The 24,322-nt window shown below is 50.3% G+C and overlaps 1 non-coding gene across 1 annotated transcript; it reads right to left on the minus strand.

The window, feature by feature from the left end:
* Positions 1-682: 682 nt before the first annotated feature.
* trnav-aac lies at positions 683-755 on the minus strand. Its single transcript has one exon. It is a non-coding gene; the product is annotated as a tRNA-Val (tRNA).
* Between the last annotated feature and the right edge of the window lie 23,567 nt (positions 756-24,322).

Genomic DNA, 24,322 nt, shown 5'->3' on the forward strand with positions numbered 1-24,322 from the left:
TTTCAGCTTGGGGAGATTATGTCATTTCCGGGTGGAGCTAAGGCATTCAGGCATCTTGAGAACCTTTTGAGTCGAGTGCTGATCTGGCTATTCTTTGGACTACAAGTAAAGTCTTTTGGTCCCACAGTAGGATAGTTAAAATATAATAATAGTATTTAAAGCCATGCAGACTTGTCTGAAGACCAAGAGGATGCTGAAACAAACCAGCCGAAACAGGTTTTTGAAGACATCCAGCCAGGGATTCTAACAGGAGCCAAATCTGTTCTGGAAAGCAAGTATTCCTGTTTCCCATTGGGATGTAGGATGGATTGGGAGCTGGGATTTTTCTTCTCATTTAATGGGAGACGGTAATTAAAGGTATTGTACTTACTGTATTGAGTAGAATTGTTTAAGGGGTAATTGCAAGATATTTTCGGGTATTATGTTTGAGAATTTAATATTGTGTTAATAATAAAGTTTTGTTTTAAAATATCAAATCCTTATATGAAAATGAAAATCGCTTATTGTAACGAGTAGGCTTCAATGAAGTTACTCTGAAAAGCCCCTAGTCACCACATTTCGGCGCCTGCTCGGGGAGGCTGGTACGGGAATTGAACCGTGCTGCTGGCCTGACTTGGTCTGCTTTAAAAGCCAGCGATTTAGCCCAATGTGCTAAACCAGCCCCTAAGCTAGAATTATGAGATGTTTCTGCCCAGTTTCGAACCGGGGACTTTTCGCATGTTAGGCGAATGTGATAACCACTACACTATAGAAACAGCTCTATCTTTGTGCAATCACTCCTTGAACAAAGACTTCTTTTTGCAAGGTCTTCAATAATAAACTAAAATATTGGGATTTTGGTGCAGTATCCTAGCCACTGTTGGGATCTGGTCTGGGATCGTAATAGAATATTTTGTAAAAGGTGTGAAAGTTCTAAATGTTAGTGACAAGAGAAATTTGCGCAGAAACGGTCATGCAGCCCATTGAGTCTCCACCGGCCCTCTGAAAGAGCACCCTAACCTTGGCCCACTCCCCTACCCTATCCCCGGAACCCCGCCTAACCGTCCGACACTAAGGCGCAAGTTAGCTTGTCCAAACCACCCGGCCTGCACATATTTGGACTGCGGGAGGAAACCGGAAGCCCACGCAGACATGGGGTGAGCGTGCAAACTCCACACAGTCACCCGAGGTTGGAATTGAACCCGGGTCTTTGGCGCAGTGAGGCAGCAGTGCCAGCCACTGCACCCCTGTGCCACCCCAATGGGCTAGAAACAAGTGGGATGGACACTGTGATTGCCTGCAGGCACTCCCCGGTTCTCTGCATTTGGATAACCTGCATGTTATCAGTCACAGTCAAATTCGGGATCGATTTCAGACTCATAGCCTGCTGTTTCTGAGGTGCGAGGAAAGCCAATTGAGCCTCACTGTATGACACCGTAATAGTAATTATTTTTTCTTCATTCTGTGTGTATTATGCAAGTCTGAACATTACATTAGTTGTCAAGATCTTGGAAGTTTGTCACATAAATTGAAGTAGGTTCACAGGAATATAATGAAAGGTTACAGTTCCAGTGTCACCTCACTGATTAGTTTTTCAGGCAAATGATTTTTCACTGCTTATCTCAAATTCTAATTTCACTTGGATGAGTGTGATTTTTATTCAGTCCCTCTGCAACACTTCCCCCAGCTCAGTATGCGTTTACATTCACACAACGCCTCAATGTACAAAAGATTTCACAGAGAGTAGATAAAAGCAAATTACTGTGGATGCTGGAATCTGAAACCAAAGAGAAAATGCTGGAAAATCTCAGCAGTACTGTGGTGGTTATCCCTTCAAGGGCAACACAGCAGAGTAAGGGTCACCTGGCCTGGGTGACCAATCGGGACTGGAAATGGTGAATAACCCCAGGGAAGGAGTTCTCGTCGGCAGAGATATTTTAGAATTAGCTGCAAACATGCTGCTGCCCTTGAAGACCACTAAATAAATCACTTTTTGTTCAACGATGAAGTCATAGAGTTTTACAGCTCAGAAAGAGGCCCTCTCCCCATAGTGTTTGTGTCGGCCATCTGGCACCTATCTATTCTAATCCCATTTTCCAGCACTTGGTCGTTTGCCTTTCATGCTGAGGCACAGTCCCCATCGAATTACTTCTTAAGTGTTGAGGGTTCCAGCCTCTATCACCCTTTCAGGCAGTGAGTTCCAGATTCCCATCACACTATGGGTGGAAAGGTTTTTCCCTCAAATCCCCTCTAAATATCCTGCATCTTGCCATATCTATGCCCCCTGGTTATTGACCTTTCAACTCAGGGGAAAAGTTCCTTCCTATCTACCCTATCCATGTCCCTCATAATTTTGAATACCCCAATGATGTCCCTCGCCAGTCCTCTCTGCTCAAAGGAAAACAACCCCAGCCTATCCAGCCTCTCTTGATAGCTGAAACACTCCAACCCAGGCACCATCCTGCTGAATCTCCTCTGCACCCTCTCCAGCGCAATTGCATCCTTCCTATAATGTGATGACCAGAACTGCACACAGTACTCCAGCTGAAGTCACTGAAAGCACATTATAAAGCACATTATTACAGGTACCAGTGGTGACTCTCAACAGTGCCTAGTGTCCCTGTTATCAGTCAAGTTCCAGAAGTTAATATTGGTGAACATTATGCTTAAAATTCTACTATTGGGTTAAAACTAGTTTGCATGGGTTTAAATTCACAAGACAACACAGAGCTTTCAGAGATGACTAAGTTTCAGATGGGACACTTGCACCAGTGTGTGTTGGAGACAATGAAATGAAGACTGACAATCCAGTGATTGTTCAAACTGCAGCAATGCTATTGATTTGAATTCCAGCAGAGGTCACATTCAATCGTGGATGCAGGGGAGAAGGCAGTCAATTTGCCTGCAAAATGATAGTGGAGTCAACATTCTAAAACAGAATGCTGCCCACATAGGCAAGGATATGAAGTTAGATTTGGAGTATGATGCAGTCTTGGAGATTGACCTTTTCTCAGAACACCTCATACCTGACACAAGAGATGGATATGGGGCAAGAGAAGGGGATAGGAAGAGATGACTTGTCCTTGTGGAGAGAATTTTGAGAATGCCCTTACCTCCAGGCCCTGAAGGAGAGGTAAATGGTGAAGTGATCGAACCATATCTGGCAATAAGAAACCAGCCCATTCACTCAAAGTGCATGGGATTGCGGGCACTGCCTTGAGATGGATAGAAAGCTGGTTAGCAGACAGGAAGCAAAATGTTGGAATAAATGGGTCTTTTTTCAATTGGCAGGCAGTGACTAGTGGGGTACCGCATGGATTGGTGCTGGGACCCCAACTCTTCACATTATATATTAATGATTTGGATGAGGCAACTAAATGTTGTATCTCCAAATTTGCAGATGGTATAAAGTTGGGTGGGAGGGTGAGCTGTGAGGAGGATGTAGAGATGTTTCAGTGGGATTTGAACAGGCTGAGTGAGTGGACATATGCATGGCAGTTGCAGTATAATGTGGATAAATGTGAGGTTATCCGCTTCGGTAGCAAAACTAGGAAGGCAAGTTATTATTTGAATGGGTGTAAATTGACAGAGGTGGATACTCAGCAATGCTTTGGTGTCCTTGTGCATCAGTCGCTGAAAGTAAGCGCGCAGGTGCAGCAGGCAGTAAAGAAGGCAAATGGTATGTTGGCGTTCATAGCAAGAGGATTTGAGTACAGGAATAGAAATGCTTCACTGCAATACAATTATATAGAGCATTGGTGAGGCCACACCTGAAGTATTGGGCTGGATTCTACCCTACCCGGCGTGACGGAGGGTCCCGGGGTAGGGGAGTGGTGCCAACCACTCAGGGGTCGGGCCTCCCCAAAGGTGGGAATTCTCCCCACCTTTGGGGGCCAGCCCCGCGCCGGAGCGGTTGGCATCAGACGATTGGCGCAAAAAACCGGCGCCTCCGGCAGCAGGGCTGGCCGAAAGGCTTTCGCCGGTCGGCGCAAGCGCCGGCAGTGATGTCAGCGGCCAGCTGCCGCTGACGTCACCACCGGCGCATGCGCGATGTGGGTTTCTCTTCCGCTTCTGCCATGGCGGAGGCCGTGGCGGCCGCCAAAGGAGAAAGAGTGCACCCAGGGCACTGGCCCGGAGTCTGAGCGGGGAGCCCCGATCGCGGGCCAGGCCACCGTGGGAACACCCCCCGGGGTTCGATCGCCCCCCCCGCCCCCCCCCCCAGGACCCCGGAGCCCGCTCGCGCCGCTGATTCCGCCGTTACAGAGCTGATTCAAACCTCGGCGGCGGGAGAGGCCTCCCAGTGGTGGGACTTCAGCCCATCCGGGCCGGAGAATCACCGCAGGGGCCTCGCCAATCGGAGTGGCGAGATTCCTACCGCCGCCACTTCCCGGGTGGTGGAGAATCTCTGCCACGGCGGGGGCGGGATTCTCGGCGGCCCCAGGCGATTCTCCGACCCTGCTGGGGTTCCCCGAACCTGGGACCTCAGCGCCGTGAGGCCGCAGTGCTAACCCACTACGCCACCGTGCTGCCCGGACGCCTGTAAAGCTACTGATGATCGGGGCGGCATGGTGCCGCAGTGGTTAGAACGGCTGCATCACAGCATCGAGGATCCCATTGATGTGGGTCACTGTCCGTGTGGAGTTTGCACATTCTCCCCGCGTCTGCATGAGTATCACCCCCACAGCCTAAAGATGTGCAGGGTAGGTGGATTGGCCATTCTAAATATCCAAATGTTCTCACTGAGCCATCCCATTTTAATACAGGAATGATTGATGTCGCCCAATCACTTGTAGCAGCAGGTTAAATAACTCCTGTACTCCTTACTAATATTTATAGTTCTTCTTTAACTTTAGGCCTGATGGTATACACTAAGGTTCTAACTTTGAGACATATTTGGGTGTGCTGTCAGGCTTGAGTTTTAGGCTTATCTCAATTCAAGTCATAGAACCGAGTGAATCTACGAACATCTTCTCATACTTGGTGCAAGTTGCTTCTTGGATCCACTAATTGATTGTCTGTTTCCTAGCTAAGCCTAATCTTAGCCAAGTATACTCTGTCAAATAAAGCAGGGAAACTCCCAAGGACGCTGAGAAGAGGCAACTTCACCGTATGTCCATTTGCTTCTACTTTCACCAAAATGCACCCTTTTAATAGTGCGACCTCTTCAGTGTATGTCTTTTGGATCACATTTGACAGTTTTAAAGGCAGATGCTTGAGCTTTTGATGATAAATTGTCTCAAGTATTAGCGATACTGCTGCGCCCGCATCCACTTCTTTTTCAATTTCATGACCTTCAAATTTTGGAAATGCCCAAAAACATTGTTGATCGCCTTGCATTGATCTAGCCTAAACTCTTGCAGTAGCTCTATTTTGCTGTCTTTCGAGTGATCTTGAGCTCCAGCCACGAATTTGTAGACAACAACTAGATTGTTTGTTTGTATTATTCTTCTTGCATCTTCTTGGTGTAGAAGAAGTATTCTGAGCCCAACACACCTTGGCAATATGCTGCTTAGAACATAGAACATAGAACAGTACAGCACAGAACAGGCCCTTCGGCCCTCAATGTTGTGCCGAGCCATGATCACCCTACTCAAACCCACGTATCCACCCTATACCCGTAACACAACAACATCCCCCTTAACCTTACTTTCATTAGGACATTACGGGCAATTTAGCATGGCCAATCCACCTAACCCGCACATCTTTGGACTGTGGGAGGAAACCGGAGCACCCGGAGGAAACCCACGCACACAGGGGGAGGACGTCCAAACTCCACACAGAGTGACCCAGCCGGGAATCGAACCTGGGACCCTGGAGCTGTGAAGCATTTATGCTAACCACCATGCTACCGTGCTGCCCCTAATCTGCTTCTTGACAAAGTTCTTGCATGTATTTAATTTACTCCAGCATTCACCCACTGTTTCCAACCTGTGTAATGATAGTATGTTTGCATCTTTGCAGCCTTGTACCGGGAGGTATCCATTTTATGCATCTTCATTCCAACACCTATCTGCCAAATTTCCTTTGTTGCAAACTCCATAGATTGGCAACTTCCACAACAGCTTTTAGAGTTAAATCACTTATAGTAAACGGCTTCATCTGAATAGCTTCACTGCAGAGTCCACACACCAGCCTGTCTTGAAGAGTATCATCAAGAGTTGTACCAAATTCAAAATACCTAGTTAATCTTCTCAAAGACACTACAAACTGTAAAATATTTTCACCTTCTTCCTGGCCACGGTGGTGGAATCAGAATCTTTCAGCAATCAACAACGGTTAAAGAGAGAAATGTCCCTCTAAGATCTTCATTAATTCACTGAAGGACTTTGTCACAATATATACCAATATATCATGGTGCAGACACACACTGATGGACACATACAGGGACCAATCAACATGTACAAACACCGCAGCCAATCAACAGTTAGAATACACACACTATAAAGGCAGAGGGCACCATAGTTCCCGTTCATTCTGGGTGCTACCTCTGAGTGTAACAGGAACTTATTCAGCCCAGCACAGACTCACAACACGTGCTAAGAGAATCAACTGGTTCGGACAAGGCTTAGGTCTTTAGTTCAAGTTAGCATTATTTAGACCCACAGTCATCGTGTGTTAGTTAGTTAGAAGTAGTTAATAAAATTGAGTTGAACCTTCATCTGTGTTGGAAGTGTCTGTTCATCTCTCAAGCCTACACAAGCCAACTTGTCTCCTGATTTTGCTGGACGAACAAGATTGTGTAGCAGCATAAACATTTTACAGCTAACTGAGCGAAGAAATGTTGCAACCTTTAGATCCTCCGGTGTCTGATTAGTTTTTTAAAACAATTAGAACCTTTCCTCATATAGATTCCATATTTCATAATCCTCATCAAATGCATCCATTGCGCCCATTTTGCCCACCATTTTTGGATTTCTACCCCCATGGTCAACACTTCTTCCCTTCCGATTATGTTGGAAAACCTAGCACAAACAATCCCTTTGAACGTGCTACCAGGAATTCTTTCCCCTTTATGCCCGAGTATTTCAACTCTTCTACTGAGTATTTGTTGTTCAGTTTTTGGCAACTTTCAGATCCTGTGTAGCTTCGCCATGTGCGCAATCCCCGCAGCTCCGAGCTCGCTCACTTCAACACAAGCAAGTTTTCAGCCACTGCCCATCTTCTTATTCACAGTTGTGAGTATGTGCAAGTCCAGTCCTGAGAATCTTCCATTGCTGGCGATGCCGTCCTGCAATTAGTCGATGAAAATCTTCCTTCCAGCGATTTTCCTGCCTCAAACCTCAATGCCAGTGTTCTTTTCTGGTATATTTCTTTGTTGCCGCAAAGAAAAAAGGGATGGAGGTGCCCACACTCTGTATTCCTGTAAAATATGATGAGGTTTTGTTTTGTTAAGGGTGTTGCTCAGCCAATCAGGATGGTGATCTGCCTAAAGCCTGCACATTCTGCTGACGTCTCTACACATCACGTGACGCAGAACCAGCAACAGTGTATTCCCAGATACACAACAATTGCTCCACCTTTGGTGATCATACCTCTGGTGCTCTGCAATTCCCTTCTTAAACCTCCCTCTTTGAGATGTTTCTTAAACCTTATCTCTTTAAACGACCTTTTGCTTCAGTGCTAAATTTGTTTTGATAACACTCCTGCAAAATGACTTTGGATGTCATAGAGGCATACAGCAAAGAAAAGGCCCTTCATCCCATCGCATCTTCGCCAGTCAAAAACAACCCATTTTCCAGCACTTTTCCCATAGCCTGGTATGCCCTGGGATCGCAAGTGCACATCTGAATACTTCTTTAATGTTATGAGGGCCTCTGCCTCCACCACCCTTTCAGGCAGCGAGTTCCAAACTCCCACCACCCTCTGGGTAAAAAGGTTTTTCCTCACGTTCCCCCCTACACCTTGTGTCCCTTACCTTAAATCTACTCCCCCCCCCCCTCCAGTCATTGACCATTCCATCAAGGGGAAATGTTTGTTCCTGTCTACTCTATCTATGCCCCTCATAATTTTATTCATCTCAATCATGTCCCCGTGTTCATGACATTAAAGCTGCTATATGAATACAAGTTGTTGTGGATGTAATTCTCCTTCCAAATGAAATAGCAGGATGCTGGGCCTATACCGGAATACTAATTACTTGCATCGCCTCTTAAATCACCTCCACTTACCAACTGAGGTGCAAGATTCAACAACAAGAAAATCTAATTGATTACTTTCCCTGTTACAAATATTGGGCGGGCTTCTCCGGTCCCCCAGCCGCGTGTTTCTTGCCAGCGCAGCATTTGCTGGCGGGGTGGGGTGGGTGGGAATTCTTTACTCCCGGCGCTTGTCGATGGGATTTCCCATTGAAGCCACCCCACGCGCTGAGAAACCCGTGGGCAGGGGTGCGCTGCCGGCCGGATAAGAGAATCCCAACGGCTGGAGAATTCCAGCCAGTGCAAACATCTCTTGGCATCATCAAGGTAGACAGCAAGGTTGGCATGCCAAAATTCATTGATTTCCCTGACATCGACCAGCCTCCCGCCTGGAGGGTCAATCCAAATCCGCTGTCCGTACTTGTCCGTTCCCGGCTGCTTGGCGAATATGGTGTTGCGCTGTCTATCAAAGTTGCTGGCTGGTCACCTCAGAGTTGTAGCAGTGAACCGTGCATAACGTGCAGGTGCAGAATGGGCCACTGTAGCAAGTCAGCAAACCAGCTGGCTTTTTCACCGAAAATGTGTCCGTTTTATTACCATTTTCACAACTTTCTTATGTTTTCCACTGAATTCAAATTCTCAAACTGTCATGGTGGGATTTAAATTCAGATTCTGCTGGATTAATTAAGTTAAAGCTTTCCGATGCCAGGTTCAGTAACACAGCCTCTCAAGTATCCGAGAACAATAATCTCCACTGCGGCATTGCAAGTGGCTGTAGAGTAATAAAAACAAACACGGAGGGGCAGCAGAGATTTTTAGCGCAGCATCTGAAACACATTTAATTTTACAAAAGATAAAAAGGGTGCCCATGCAGTTAAACATTTATATTTAAACAGCAAGGCTGTTCAGCTGTCTGAATGAATCTTCAGATTACAGAAGCAAAATGGATTTGTCTCTGATTTATTTAGCACGTCTGGGATTTAAAGAAATTACTTCAGTCCGCATTGGAACTAGGGACAGCATGGTTTGAGTGCACTTTCTAAGCTGATCAATTGTACATGTTGTCACTTAATACAGCCCTTTCTATCTTATGTACAGCACTCAGGACAGCTCCCTCTTTATTGAGGCATGGCAAATGGGGTTCTTCAATCAGCCATTATGCAGTGGGCCTCACCTCTTTACTCTTAATATATGGACTTAGTTGGCACATGCAATAGCTAGCACGGAACAAAACACGAGAGACCCACGAACGTCTTGGGTCCATTCCATTCTTCCCGGACTGATCTCTCTCACAAGGCAGTGGAAATGCTGAAATTGGCCTCCGTAGCTGCATTCCAGAAGAGAGGGATAAAACCTGCCAATGTTAAAACACTTCTTTCCATTTAGTCTTTCACCAGATGTGGGCATAGCTGGCAAGGTCAGCATTTGTTGCCCTGCTCTGTTGGTGATAATTGAGTGGCGTAATAGACTATTTCAGAACACAGTAAAGAGTGAACCACATTCTTGAGGGTCTGGAGTCCCATGCAGGTCATCTGAGTTAAAGACAACATACTTCATCCCTCAAGGGTATTGGCGAACCAAATGAATTTGTACAACAATCAATGATAGAGTTAACCCCCACATTTACGAAGACTAGCTTTAAATTGCAATTTTAAAAAAATGAATTTTTAAAGGAACTTAAATCCCACCTTGGGGATTTGCCTTCGGGGGGGGTGAACCCGAGGAAGGGATGCAGTCCGGGAGAGTGAGGTGGATCTGAGGGAGGGTCCCATACTGGGAGAGAGAGATGGATCAGAGGGAGTAACACAGTCTGGAGAGAGAGAGGTGGATCTGAGGGAGGGACACAGTCTGGAGAGAGAGAGGTGGATCTGAGGGAGGGACACAGTCCGGGAGAGTGAGGTGGATCTGAGGGAGGGTCCCATACTGGGAGAGAGAGATGGATCAGAGGGAGTAACACAGTCTGGAGAGAGAGAGAGGTGGATCTGAGGGAGGGACACAGTCCGCAGAGTGAGGTGGATCTGAGGGAGGGTCCCATACTGGGAGAGAGAGGTAGATCTGAGGGAGTAACACAGCCCGGAGAGAGAGGTGGATCTGAGGGAGGGATACAGTCCGGAGAGAGAGGTGGATCTGAGGGAGGAACACAGCCCGGAGAGAGAGGTGGATCTGAGGGAGTAAAACAGCCCGGAGAGAGAGGTGGATCTGAGGGAGTAACACAGTCCGGAGGGAGAGGTGGATCTGAGGGACACAACCCGGAGAGAGAGGTAGATCTGAGGGAGGGATACAGTCCGGAGAGAGAGGTGGATCTGAGGGAGGGACACAGCCCGGAGAGAGAGGTGGCTCTGAGGGAAAGACACAGTCCGGAGAGAGACGTGGATCTGAGGGAGGGATACAGCCCGGAGGGAGAGGTGGATCTGAGGGACACAGTCCGGAGAGAGAGGTGGATCTGAGGGAGGGACACAATCCGGAGAGAGAAGTGGATCTGAGGGACACAGTCCGGAGAGAGAGGTGGATCTGATGGACACAGCCCAGAGAGAGAGGTGGATCTGAGGGACACAGTCCGGAGAGAGAGGTGGATCTGATGGACAGAGCCCAGAGAGAGAGGTGGATCTGAGGGACACAGTCCGGAGAGAGAGGTGGATCTGAGGGAGGGACGCAGCCCGGAGAGAGAGGTGGATCTGATGGACACAGCCCAGAGAGAGATGTGGATCTGAGGGACACAGTCCGGAGAGAGTGGTGGATCTGAGGGAGGGACACAGCCCGGAGAGAGAGGTGGATCTGAGGGAGGGACACAGCCCGGAGAGAGAGGTGGATCTGAGGGAGGGACACAGTCCGGAGAGAGAGGTGGATCTGAGGGAGGGACATAGTCCGGAGAGGTGGATCTGAGGGACACAGTCCGGAGAGAGAGGTGGATCTGAGGGACACAGTCCGGAGAGAAAGGTGGATCTGAGGGACACAGTCCGGAGAGAGAGGTGGATCTGAGGGACACAGTCCGGAGAGAGAGGTGGATCTGAGGGAGGGACACAGCCCGGAGAGAGAGGTGGATCTGAGGGACACAGTCCGGAGAGAGAGGTGGATCTGAGGGAGGGACAGAGTGCAGGAAATAGGTGAACCTCCAGAGGGGACAGGAATCGGGGGGGGGGGGGGGGGGGACAGGAATCGTCGGGGGGGGGGGGGAGTAGACAGGAATCGGAGGGGGGGTCAGGAATCGGAGGGGGGAGACAGGAATCGGAGGGGGGGAGACAGAAATGGGAGGGGGGAGACAGGAATGGGAGGGGGAGACAGGAATGGGAGGGGGGAGACAGGAATGGGAGGGGGAGACAGGAATGGGAGGGGGGAGACAGGAATGGGAGGGGGGGAGACAGAAATGGGAGGGGGGGAGACAGGAATGGGAGGGGGGAGACAGGAATGGGAGGGGGGAGACAGGAATGGGAGGGGGGAGACAGGGATGGGAGGGGGGAGACTGGAATGGGAGGGGGGAGACAGGAATGGGAGGGGGGAGACAGGAATGGGAGGGGGGAGACAGGAAACGGAGGGGGGAGACAGGAAACGGAGGGGGGAGACAGGAAACGGAGGAGGGAGACAGGAAACGGAGGGGGGAGGCAGGAAACGGAGGGGGGAGGCAGGAATCGGAGAGGGGAGGCAGGAATCGGAGGGGGGAGACAGGAATCGGAGGGGGGAGACAGGAATCGGAGGGGGAGACAGGAAACGGAGGGGGGAGACAGGAAACGGAGGGGGGAGACAGGAAACGGAGGGGGGAGACAGGAATGGGAGGGGGGAGACAGGGATGGGAGGGGGGAGACTGGAATGGGAGGGGGGAGACAGGAATGGGAGGGGGGAGACAGGAAACGGAGGGGGGAGACAGGAAACGGAGGGGAGAGACAGGAAACGGAGGAGGGAGACAGGAAACGGAGGGGGGAGGCAGGAAACGGAGGGGGGAGGCAGGAATCGGAGAGGGGAGGCAGGAATCGGAGGGGGGAGGCAGGAATCGGAGGGGGGAGACAGGAATCGGAGGGGGGAGACAGGAATCGGAGGGGGAGACAGGAAACGGAGGGGGGAGGCAGGAATGGGAGGGGGAGACAGGAATGGGAGGGGGGAGACAGGAATGGGAGGGGGGAGACAGGAATTGGAGGGGGGAGACAGGAATGGGAGGGGGGAGACAGGAATGGGAGGGGGGAGACAGGAATGGGAGGGGGGAGACAGGAATGGGAGGGGGGAGACAGGAATGGGAGGGGGGAGACAGGAATGGGAGGGGGGAGACAGGAATGGGAGGGGGGAGACAGGAATGGGAGGGGGGAGACAGGAATGGGAGGGGGGGAGACAGGAATGGGAGGGGGAGACAGGAATGGGAGGGGGGAGACAGGAATGGGAGGGGGGAGACAGGAATGGGAGGGGGGAGACAGGAATGGGAGGGGGGAGACAGGAATGGGAGGGGGAGACAGGAATGGGAGGGGGAGACAGGAATGGGAGGGGGAGACAGGAATGGGAGGGGGGAGACAGGAATCGGAGGGGGGAGACAGGAAACGGAGGGGGGAGACAGGAAACGGAGGGGGGAGACAGGAAACGGAGGGGGGAGGCAGGAAACGGAGGGGGAGGCAGGAAACGGAGGGGGGAGGCAGGAATCGGAGGGGGGAGGCATAATCGGAGGGGGGAGGCAGGAATCGGAGGGGGGAGGCAGGAATCGGAGGGGGGAGGCAGGAAACGGAGGGGGGAGGCAGGAATCGGAGGGGGGAGGCAGGAATCGGAGGGGGGAGACAGGAATCGGAGGGGGAGACAGAAAACGGAGGGGGGCGACAGGAATCGGAGGGGGAAGACAGGAATCGGAGGGGGGAGACAGGAATCGGAGGGGGGAGGCAGGAATGGGAGGGGGGAGACAGGAATCGGAGGGGGGAGACAGGAATGGGAGGGGGGAGGCAGGAATCGGACGGGGGGGGAGACAGGAATCGGAGGGGGGGAGACAGGAATCGGAGGGGGGGGAGACAGGAATCGGAGGGGGGAGACAGGAATCGAGGGGGGGAGACAGGAATCGGAGGGGGGGGAGACAGGAATCGGAGGGGGGAGACAGGAATCGGAGGGGGGGAGACAGGAATCGGAGGGGGGGGACAGGAAACGGAGGGACAGGAAACGGAGGGACAGGAATCGGAGGGACAGGAATCGGACGAAGTTCAGCCGTTCCTGAATTTGAAAAGAAAGTGACCTCAAAGACATACTGTGAGCTGATTGGCTGGTGAGGAACTGCTCTAAAGATGAATGGAAATTAGAAAAAACTAAATGTTTAAATAAATCCTAAGTAACAAACATATAATGAGTTAAGAGATACTAGCAGGACAATTAGGGATGGATAATAATCGCTGGCCTAGCTAGTGGAGCCACATCACTTGGATGAATAAAAGAAAACATAAGAGAAATAAAAAGCTGGAGAAACAACTTTTATTTTATTTGATTTTGCGTCGTAAAAGTTTACTGTATTATTAAGGTTTGCATTAGTGCAGTAAATGTTGCGAGAGGCAATAAATAACATTAAAAAATAAGAAATATATTAATTATTAATTGAAAATCAACAAAGTTGGAAGGGCAGGCGATGTGTTGAAGCTGCTGTATATGGGGACTCGTGGACACCGGTGTGGCACACGGCAATCACGTTTGCAGTCGTGTCTGAAACTCCAGAGTCAATAAGCTGGTGGCCGAGCTTCAGACTCTGTGACACATCACAAAGAGAAATGTTACCTACACTCGGTGTTGCACAAGGCAGTCACACACCTTAGTCTGGGGTCTCCTGATTCGGTGAATTATCTATGACAGGGGCTGTGATTGCGAGCATTGTAGCCAAGGGGATCGAGAAGGGAGGAGTGTAGGAACCTCAGCCCTCGCCAACAGGTTAAAGGTTCCTTCAGCTTGTGTGGATGAGGTACAGAGCTGCAGGGTCGATGAATGAACTGACCATAGTACTGTGGTTCTGGAAGCTATTCAATAATAAACATAATTTTTTTTTAGTGTCACAAGTAGGCTTACATTAACACTGCAATGAAGTTACTGTGAAAATCCCCAAGTCGCCACATTTCAGCGCCTGTTCGGGTATATGGAGTGGGAATTCAGAATATCCAATTCACTTAACAAGCACGTCTTTCAGAACTTGTGGGAGGACACCGGAGCACCCGGAGGAAACCCACGCAGACACGGGGAGAATGTGCAGACTCGGCACAGACAGTAACCCAAGCCGGGAATCGAACCTGGGATCCTGAAGCTGTGAAGCAATAGTGCTAACCACTGTGCAACCATGCCACCAACTCAGGGAGATAGACACCATACTCCATAGATGAGAGAAAGAATCCAGACCTCGAGGGACAGCATCATGGCGCAGTGGGTTAGCCCCGCAGCCTCATGGCGCCGAGGTCCCAGGTTCGATCCCGGCTCTGGGTCACTGTCCGTGTGGAGTTTGCACATTCTCCCCATGTTTGCGTGGGTTTCGCCCCCACAACCCAAAAGATGTGCAGGCTAGGTGGATTAGCCACGCTAAATTGCCCCTTAATTGGAAAAAAAGAATTGGGTACTCTAAATTTATATTTTAAAAAGAGTCCAGAAGTCTGTTATGCCTGCCAGGACCTGGATAATGTTTATCCATCAACTTGTGTTGTTAATGAACAAATTATCCCATATTCCCTTCCTGTTTCCTCACTCTGTTAAAATCAGAACTAATCACAATGCTGTTGATTAAAGTCTATTTCAATTGTTCAATTCAAACAATTTTTTAATTCAAATTTTAACACTAATCTCTTCATTACTTTGTTCATTTTGCTTGATTCAAATTACCCTACCAGTTTTATATTTTAGTGCAACAGCAACTGTGAAAATCATTCTTTCCCCAATCCCGAAATCATCTCTTTGTTTCTCTCAACCTTTCCCCTACCTTCCACTATACGGACATGCATAACAACAACCTTCATCCACATATTGTCTTCAGAGTTGGAAAATGTCACAAGTCGCTCAACGGAATCTTGAAAAAAATCAATGTTAGACACGGAACCGCTTAAGGCCGGGGTGTCAAACTCAAATACGCCGTGGGCCAAAATTAAAAAATCGGGACAAGTCGAGGGCCGGACTGGTTCAATGTTTTTTTGCAAAACTTATTGAAATGAACTTATTGAACCTGGAACTAATAAAGCTTAGGTTATTGCCTATAAAAACAACATTAAATATTAAATAAATAAAAAAATTAGTTGCATTTATTTCTTATTGCTTTATCTGGAGCTTTTCCAGAGTAATTTCTAATGAAAACATTTTTCCACAGGCCAACACTTTGTGATTCACATTATACCTGAATAAACTCGGCATCAGCCATATCATACGCCATAGGCGCTTCAATTGCTGGGGCTAGCTTTAATAGTAATTAGATATTATTAGGGCAGCACGGTGGCCTAGTGGTTAGCACAACCGCCTCACGGCGCTGAGGTCCCAGGTTCGATCCCGGCTCTGGGTCACTGTCCGTGTGGAGTTTGCACGTTCTCCCCGTGTCTGCGCGGGTTTCGCCCCCACAACCCAAAGATGTGCAGAGTAGGTGGATTGGCCACGCTAAATTGCTCCTTAATTGGAAAAAATAATTGGCTAATCTAAATTTTTTTAAAAAGTAATTAGATATTATGTCGCGGGCCAAAGATAATTCCACCGCGGGCCGGATTTGGCCCACGGGCCTTGAGTTTGACATATATGGCTTAAGGAGATACTTAGGGAAAATGACCAAAAGCTTGGTCAATGAGGGAGGATTTTAGGCGGGTCTGTAAGGATGAAAAAGCAATAAAGAGCTGGAGGGGTGACATTTCGAGAGGTTATCCCAGAGCTGAGTTTGGCAGCTGAATGCATGGCCAGCAAAGCTGCAGCAATTAAATTCAGGGGCCTTAATTAGATGAGCACACAGATCTCGGGAATGTGTGATCCAGGTGAGATTGTACAGATAGGGAGGGGCAAGGCCAGGAAGGGATCTGAAAATAAGGACGAGAATTTCAAAAGCGGATGCCTTGCTTGAACAGGAACCAGTGTAAGCCACGTGGATGATTCGGACTCAGTGTTTTGGATGACCTCGGGTTTACAGAGTGTAGAATGTGGGAGAGCAGCTGAGAGTACACGGGAAGAATAAAGTCCAGGGGTAACAAAGGCATGGAGGAGCCTTTCACCAACAGGTGAGTTAAGACGGGAAAAAATTTGGGGCATGTTATTTTTTGTTGCTGACTCACTAATTCTCAACGTACTCCATTTGCCCTGCCACTTTCACCCTCAATCTCCACCTGTACAATGAGCCCTTCCCTTCGGTGTCTCCTTTTGCTCAGTAGTGAGACCCTGACGGTGGAACGTATAACCTTCAAACTCCAATCCCTTGGGGCTGCACCGCACTATTAAGATGACCTCGGGTGCCGGGAACTCAAAATAATCCTGGCAGACTTGGTAACCAACGTTTGATAACATTCATTTAAAATTAAGCGGTCTCGCCCTGACCCGGAGATCGCGACTGCAGGGCGAGGCCCCTGTGGTAGTAGTAGTAATGTCAAGTTTTATACCCAGGAAAGCATATGACAGTTTGTCATCGTTATTACAAGTCTCCCTCACTTCAAAACCACGTAAAGTAACTGCTGCGGCAAACATCAAATATTAACCAAAGGAAATAAATAACTCAGGAAATACAGTCAGAAAGGAAAATGATATTTCGCTGTTATTACCTTTGGGTGCAGTTACAAGCAACATAACGCTTTGAAAGTATATGGTTTGTTCTGTGAATTATAGTTAAAAATAAATCACGATCATTAGGTTGCATTAATCACAGCGAAGGATAAGGGTGCAATGAAGCATTATAACTACCTTGGGCAAGTTTACACGCGGGGGAATAACAGAATTATTCAGCACAGAAGGAGATATTTAGCTCATTGTGCCTGCGCCGACTTTTTGAAAGAGTTACCCAATTAGTCCCAATCCCACTGCTCATTCCTCGATAAGCATGAAATTCTTTTGTTCCTTGTAGTTCTCCTTCGCAAGTTATTATTGGAACTGTTTCCACCACCTGAACATTCTGGAAATGGTAACATAGCGGTTATGTTACTGGACGAAGAATCTAACATCCTTAACTAGTGGTGGTGTGACAGAAGCTCAAATTCAACCCAGTTCACTGATTAAATCTGGCACACAAGACTGGTCTCAGTTATGAAGACCATCAAACTTCTGGGTTCTCACTGAGGATCCTTAAAGGGAAAGGAATTTGCTCTCCTCACCCGTTACGAGCTACATGTATTTCCAGATGTACCTCAATGTACGGGCAGCACGGTAGCGCAGTGGTTAGCACAGTTGCTTCTCAGCTCCAGGGTCCCAGGTTCGATTCCCAGCTTGGGTCACTGTCTGTGCGGAGTCTGCACGTTCTCCCCGTGTGTGCGTGGGTTTCCTCTGGGTGCTCCGGTTTCCTCCCACAGTCCAAAGATGTGCGGGTTAGATGCATTGGCCATGCTAATTTACCCTCAGTGTCCAAAAAGGTTAAGTGGGGTTGGGGTTGGGGTGGAGCGTGGGCTTGAGTAGGGTTCCCTTTCCGAGGGCCAGTGCAGACTCGATGGCCGAATGGCCTCCTTCTGCACTGTAAATTCTATGATTCTATGAATGTGGTTCATCCTTAACTGACCTCGCAGTAGCTCACCTCGTCAAAGGATAATTATGGACTTAAAATACATACTGGTCTTGCACACAATACTCCCATCATGTGAATAATGTTTTTCTTTAAATCCAGAATGTAAGAATTCATTGAGTTAAAAATAGTCTTGCCATTTCCCCTCTGAATTTTTTTGCCAATTACCTTAGACCTACTTGCTGAGGTTTCTAACTCTTCTGCCAATGTAAACAATTTCTCCTTCTCGATCAAAGTCTTTTGCACCTGCACTAAGTTGATTAAAACTGTGGTCCCACCAGATGCTGGAAATGCATTGTTCCCCTCATACTATCCCCCAGGTTCTGAAGAGTTTCCCTGACCAAGATGGCCACAGGAAGCCACATGATAGACTGATGAGGAATCAGTACAACAAGGATCAGCTGTGCAGCCTGATCAGCCTATTTAAGCAGAGTACTGAGAAGAAGCAGTCCACTGGGTGAATGACAGATCACCTTGGAGAATAGGAGGATTGGCTAAGTGCTGAACTGTGCATAAAGCTCAGCCCAAGGCTGTGCGCAGATCCGTGTGTAAAGCTCAGCCCAAGGCTGTGCGCAGAACCGTGTGTAAAACCCGGCCCAAGGCTGTGCGCAGAACCGTGTGTAAAACGCGGCCCAAGGCTGTGCGCAGAGCCGTGTGTAAAACGCGGCCCAAGGCTAAGCGCAGGAAGCCCATCTGAAGGAAGAGGTCGGAACATCCCAAAAGCGCTTTATAGCCAATGAAGTACCTCTTGAAATGCAGCCAACATACACAGTAAGATGCCACAAACAGCAATGTGAGAGAAAACAGATCATTTTTTCTGTGATGCTGGTGCCTTTTAACAGCAAGGGAGAGCAGACGAATGGAAATGCTGGCTAATTGATCCATCGATGCTACGACCATGATTGGGATCAGTTAGCTGGTTGACTGGTGATTGAGCCTGGAACCATTCTGGGTTGGAGGGACCAGAATTAGTCTCTGGGTTGGCTATCTTAGAAGGATTATTTTATCTGCCTGTCACCCGCAGTAGCGAAGCTCATTTTCGGGCGGATCCATTGTTGTCTAGTTAGAAAACCAACATATACCTTTGCTTATGAAAGCAAATCACTGCAGATGCTGGAATCTGAAATGACAGAAAATACTAGGCAATCTCAGCAGGTCTGGCAGCGTCTGTGGAGTGACAAGGGAGCTAACGTTTCGTCTGGATGAGTCTTCATCCAATTCTAACCTTAATCAGCGTTTGACATTACATTTATTCCTTCTAAACTAATTCTGTTTTAACTGACTGAATTATACGAGTTAACAAAGTCCTTTCCCCAATATATTTGTGATTTGATAAAACAATTAGTACATACAGTGCAGAAGGAGGCCATTCGGCCCCTCATGTTGCAGTGACCCACTTAAGCCCTCACTTCCACTCTATCCCCGTAACCCAATAACCCCTCCTAACTTTTTTGGTCAAGAAGGACAATTTAGCATGGCCAATCCACCTAACCTGCATGTCTTTGGACTGTGGGAGGAAACCGGAGCACCCGGAGGAAACCCACGCGGACACAGGGAGAACGGGAAGACTCCACACAGACAGTGACCCAGCGGGGAATCGAACCTGGGATCCTGGCGCTGTGAAGCCACAGTGCTATCCACTTGTGCGACCGTGCTGCCCGTAAATTATATTTCTTGTCCAGAAACCTTGGGTGGAATTTAACTGGACCTGTCAGATTGCTATGGAGAAATCGGGTATAAGATCGGGAAAACCTGGGTGGGATTATCCAGCGGTTGATGCTGGAATCGCATCAAACGAGATAGCGCAGAGAATTTGGTTTTGATGCTGAAATCGTAGCAGCCGCCGGTTTCATCCCAAGCCGGTACCTCTATCACGGCGTCAACGAGTTTCACTCTGCACACACACAGCAAACGCCGTTGGCATATCATTAGCAGGCCTGACGCGGTATTCTCCTGGACTTTCACGATTCTCCGCCTCCACTGGGGGAAATTCCCGACGGCGAGGTTCACTTTTGCTTTCAAAAAGCCGATGGTACCCCTGGCAGCACGGACGGGTGCCCGGGACAGGGGCCCACGGAGCTGGGCACTGACGTGGCAAGGGGTGCGGGGATGGGGGAAGGGGGGAACATGCGGGAGCAGGTCCGCAGTGCCAATCAGAGCCACTATGATGCCCTTTGGACCTGGTTGGGCGCGGGGTTTGCACCTTGCTCACGTGTCGACCTTTCACCCCTTCAGACAATGGATATTGGAATTCGACTAGCAATGGTGGCCTTCCTACTAGTCGCTGTAGCCCTGGGTATGTACTGGGTATGCGGCCGTAAGAGCTGGCCCTTGCTCGAGGAACAAGCAGCGGAGCCTTCCCCTGAGAAACAGGAGGCAGTTGCTGAGGATGGAGGGCTGGCCGCCCAAAAAGCCGAGGAGGAGGAGCAAAGGAAACACTGCATGTGGCCTCGGGCTGCACTGGCAGCGCCTGTCATTCGAGGACCTGCCGGACCAGGCATGCTGAAGACTCTGGCTGAGCAGGGTGCAGTGCGACATATCTTCCAGATCATGACGCACCTAGCACTGTGGGGTAATGGGAGATGACACCAGCTCCCAGTGGACATTAAGATGCTGGTCGTCCTGAACTGCTTCGCAACGGGGTCGTTCCAGGCGCCAACTGAGGACCTGTCTGGGATCTCGCAAAGCTCGGTGCATCTGCACCATCATGGAGGTCCTAGATGCATAGGTGGCTCAATATATCCATTTCAATGTGGAGTAAGCCTTCCAGGTGACTGGGCAGTGGGATTCGTCACCATCGCTGAAGTGTCCCGAGGTGATCGACGGGGTGCATGTCCCCCTATGAGCACCTGCAGATGACAGGCCGCTCTTCACAAATTGAAAGGGGTTCCACTCGATGAACGTGCAGCTGGTGTGTGACCATGAGATGTACATCTGCGCCCGATAACCGGGCAGTGTTCACGACGCCTTCATCCTGGCCTCTTCGAGGCACACCCCCAGTTGTGAGATTGGCTCCTGGGTGACGGGGTATCCACTGCGGACCTGGCTGATGACACCTAATCCAGAGGCCAAAGACCGACATGCAGACCCACTACAATGACGCCCATGAAGCGACTAGGAGCGTGATCGAACGTGCTTCGGGCTCCTGAAGATGCAGTTCAGGTGCGTGGACTGCTCTGGAGGGGCCCTCCAGTATGATGCTGAGAGGGCCGCCCACATCATGGTGGCCTGCTGCGTCCTCCAAAACATTGCAGAGCAGAGGGTGGATGTGCTGGAGGAAGCGCATCAACGCTGGCCCTCATCTGATCAGGAAGATGCGGGGGAGCGGGAGGATGGTCAGGAAATGGTGCCTGTGTAGACAGGGGAGGCCACACAATGTGTGTGCCAGGGACACTCTGATCACCTCCAGGTTCACCGACTAGAGTGGGCCTGGCCAGGGGCAGGGGCATAGAATCCCACCCCGTCTGTGATATATTCCTGCTGCACGACGGAGCGGTGTGTGCCGGCTGAACTGTGGTCTTGGAGCCAACCACAACGTCCGTCCATTTGCCATCCCCCCCGCGCCAACTCTGCAGCCAGCCCAGACCAGCCCACCCCTCACTCCTTTCTGACAGAGCACCAAGGCAGATTGTAACATTGTGCACATCTGTTTAATGTGAAAACGTGTGGACACATTCGTGCCTTAGCCCCTATCACTAAACTGTACCCTGCACCAGAACCAACTTAACTGGTGTCTACCTTTCTGGCCTTTAGAGGCCCTAATGCTAGGTCCAGGTGGAGCTCCAAATGGTACATCAGGAGTGGAGGCGGCCTGCAGTAATTCCCCACCTTGTGACCAGAGTCCCCATTACTGGCCGTCCCCAGGAACGGCCGGGCCTGGATGGGCCCGGCTGCTGCTTAGGTGTCCCTGGTGCCGCACCTTTCTGCCCGCTCCCCATGTGATGGAACAAGCGGGGGGCGGGGGGGGGGGGAGTCTGTGGTGCTGCGGTGTCCCTTCACCTCCCCTGCAGGAGTCGGCACACAGGCCCCATCACCTCATGCTCCGTCGGGGTGCCCAATGGCCCCAGGGCGACTCCATGGGATGGGGGTGCGAATGAAAAATGAATGAATGAAAATCGCTTATTCTCACAAGTAGGCTTCACATGAAGTTACTGTGAAAAGCCCCTAGTCGCCACATTCCGGCGCCTGCTCGGGGAGGCTGTTACGGGAATTGAACCGTGCTGCTGGCCTGCCGTGGGCTGCTTTCAAAGCCAGCGATTTAGCCCTGTGCTAAACAGCCTGGCATCTCAGGCTCCCCCGCCTCCTGCTGCTGCCAGTCCTGGAGGCCCACTGCCATCTCGACCAGCATCTGCATGCTCATGGCCACGGAGCACAGGGAGTGAACCATCTCCATCTGCGACTGCGCCACATAACTCTGCATCTGTGCCACCATCCTCTGGATCTGTGCTACATCAGCTAGTGACTTTGACATTTACCTCTGGGACTGGGCCACCTCCCTCTGGGTCTGCGCCACATCAGCTAGCACCTGGACAATTCCACTGATGCTCTGAGCCATGGCCTGCCGTGACTGGGACATGCTGAGGAGCGTCACTGCAATGTCCAGGACGTTGTGGCACATGGCTGCCTGTGAGAGGGCAGACTGTCCTGGGCCTCAGCCACCGCCTGCACAGATTGCCCCAGCCCTTGGACATGCTGATCCATGGCCGAAACCATCTCCATCCACCGCGGACGACACCCGTGCGGTATTGCTGTGGGTGGCACACATGGCTGGCACCAACTCCTGCTCCTGCACGGTTGGGCTCCTCCACCTGCAGGTACTGGATGCTCGCTGAGAGCCCCTCATACAGACCCTGGCTCTGCAACTGCATCTCCACAATCGATGGGACTGTCCGTTCCAAAAACCGACTGGCAGCTGGTCCCTGGGGTCAGTCCGCCCTCCAATCATCCGCCCTCTCGTGAGTTCTTACCTCCACCTGATGTACAAAGAACAAAGAAAAATACAGCTGGCTTCAGTGGCACAATGCCCCTGGCACCAATCTCCGTCCCACACAACTGTAACCCAACCCCCCCCCATCCCACCTGGAGTGCGGCCGAAACCCCACCTCACACCACATTCCAGAACCCATACTGCCCGCCATGGCCGGGTGCCCTGGCCACTGAAGCCAGCAGCCACCCCTGGGCTGCATGCGCCGCATTGTCTAACACTGTGTGTTTCCTGTTTCCCCCACCCCCAGGAGAAGGCCCTGAGGAGGTTGTGCAGTTTCTTCCGGTACTGCTGGCCGGTCCAGACAGTGTTGCTGACTGCCTCTGCCACCTGCGCCCAGGCATGCCGAATGGTGGCGGCTGACAACCTCCTTCCTGGCCACGTCACAGGATCGCCGTCTCTATTCAATGGCATCTAGCAGGGTCTTGAGCTCCATGTCCTTAAAATGGAGTGTCCCTCTCCGCGCTACCACCTTGTTGGCTGGGCTGGTGTGTGTGGGGAGTGACGCGTGTGTATATGTGGCTGCAGCTTGTCAGCCTCCTGAGTGTCAATCGCGAACCTGGCACCATTTCTCATTGGAATTGATTGTGTTCCACCTGGTGCCAGTGCTAGCCCCTGAACAGTCATTGAATCAGTCCAGGTGCAGCGCTAGGTTTGTTGTTGTAAAAGTCCATGAATCCTGCCCCAGGGTCAACATTGCGGATTCTCCGCTGTGAGGCTTCTCCATTCTGCCGGCAGCCCGGGGGTTTCCTGACGGCGTGGGGCTGCCCCACAATGGGAAACCCCATTGTCCAGCCGGCGAAACAGAGCATCCCGATGGCGTGCCACACCAGAAATCTGCCCCGGCGGGGTGGAGAAATCCACCCTGAGCCTCAGGAACGGAGACTACCGCCGTCTGTCTCCAATTAAGGTGGGGTGGGAAGGGCCCAATGTGTTAATCCTGCCCACTGGCAGCAGAATATTAATTGTGCTTATTAATTACCCAGAAGGAACGAACAGTAAAAGCAGAGAAATAAGAATACTGGTTCAAGCTCGTCTTGTGTACCTTAAAATGGAACACCGGTGGAAACTGAGAAATTGCAATGCTGGTCCACATTAACTTAAAAGCAATTAACCCTGAGCCTGCTGCAGTTTAGTCATGGCTGGGCAGTTTAACGGCAGTGATTGACTCTCCCATACCGCCTGAAGGTCAGCCCAGCAAACATTGCCAGGTTTCCTGTGACTTTGGGAGGTAATTTCTCAGGCGTTTGGTGCCTGATCGAGTGACCTTCCATTGGGAAGATGGCCATTGAAAGTCATCCCCTTTCCACCCTCTCTGGCAACACCCCCGCCCGCCCCCCAGCCACTGCAACCCGGTAGGTTTGGGCAGCTTGGTAGCACAGTGGTTAGCACAGTTGCTTCACAGATCCAGGCTCCCAGTTTCGATTGGGTCACTGTCTGTGTTGAGTCTGCACGTTCTCCCCGTGTGTGTGTGGGTTTCCCCCGGGTGCTCCACTCTCCTCCCACAGTCCAAAGATGTGCATGTTAGGTGGATTGGCCATGACACATTGCCCTGAGTGTCCAAAAGGGTTA

Source organism: Scyliorhinus canicula, chromosome 9, assembly GCF_902713615.1.
Source record: "Scyliorhinus canicula chromosome 9, sScyCan1.1, whole genome shotgun sequence".
NCBI lineage: Eukaryota > Metazoa > Chordata > Chondrichthyes > Carcharhiniformes > Scyliorhinidae > Scyliorhinus > Scyliorhinus canicula.